Below are 1,626 nucleotides of genomic sequence, written 5' to 3' on the forward strand. Positions count from 1 at the left end.
GAACAATGTCGGATTTGAAAAAAATCCAAAATCCACTTTTTATCATATTTGGAGACTACATTGACTAAATATCACGGCTACATAAAAAAAATCCATGTGTTTTAAATTTCAAATTAATCAGTCGGTAAAGTGACGGATTTGATAGAAACATGTGATTTTTCTAGAAAACTGTGTAATTTAATGTTATTATTTTTATTTTGTTTCAAAACAAACCCTTTTGTTATATGCCAATTTTCATAATAACAGAATATGAATTAAAATAGTTATGACAAAAACTAACATGATTATCTTATGTTGAAATGCTGCCCTGTAAAGTTTACTATTTGTCAGATCCGTCACTTCTACGATTTATGAATTCCGAACTTTCATTTATGCGTGACGAAAATTTAATTTCTGTTCGACAGTTTGTTTATAAATATGAATCAACTGAAAGGTTTAATTATGACATTATGAATGGCCAATAACAGTTACAATATCGAGTAAAAATAAGTGATTTTATTAAAATTATATAAAATTTAAAAAAATACTGTGATTGACGTAAGAAGTGATCTTGAATAGTCAAATGTTTTTTATACTGTACGGAAATGTCAAGGCTACTTTTAAACCAATAAAACTACGTGTTAACTTTTTGTACGCGATTAATAATAATAAAAGCCTTTAACTTCATATATATTTCTATCATCTTAATTTCTACCGCCCGAACCCAATAACCTATCTTAATCCATTTTTGACCAACTGAGATAGTAATCTTAATGTGGTAACAAGTGTGCCAATAACCGATCGACGGATTGAAATAGCCATCTGTCGATACAAGCTATCTATTATTTGGTTTACATTGATTATCAAATATGAGTGTAAACTCGGTCAAATGGAACGACAAAGAGCATTTTATCCGTCGCCAAAACTGGATTGTCTTCGTAGGGTTTGGTTATTGGGATGCAGATAGGACATCGATCGACTGTCACGGTCTGATGAAAACAATCTGAGATTGTGGATTAATTATTGGGTTCGGGCGTTAGTGTGTGCCTTTGGCAAAACCCGCCTCTATCTGTACTGTGACACTCTCTGCTATGTACCTGTGGTTACCTTAATTTAATCTATCGAAATAAATTGTTTTCTTCGTTTAATTACTCGTGTATAGTGCTTTTCATGAAAGAAGTCCCGCGGCGATTTTTGGAACTAAATTTGACAGGTCGGCAATGTTGTCATTCGTCGATGTTATCAAGTTCGTTTGTTGTGGTAGATTTTTGTGAATTTTTAACTAGCTTAGTGCATTTTCAAGATTGATTACAATGCCAAAAGTTGTAAAAAGTTCGGCTCGAGAAATGATATTAAAGGTGAAAGAGTTCTGTGAAGCGGAACATAAGAATCAAGGTGTTTTAATACCACTAAACAATGTTCGGAAGAGAGTTGCCGCCATAACAGGTACTTTTTAGAGTTGCCATTTAATAATTTTTTGCTGTATTGATGGGACTTTTATGATATAAATTCGTTTTTGCGACAAAATTTAACAAATACTTAACGTGATGAAACTAGGTAACTGAAATTAAAACATATATTACATATTACATAAGCATATAAACTAATAATAATAACTGTATTATTATTATTTTTAATTGTTCATAA

Source organism: Pieris napi, chromosome 18, assembly GCF_905475465.1.
Source record: "Pieris napi chromosome 18, ilPieNapi1.2, whole genome shotgun sequence".
Classification (NCBI taxonomy): Eukaryota; Metazoa; Arthropoda; class Insecta; order Lepidoptera; family Pieridae; genus Pieris; species Pieris napi.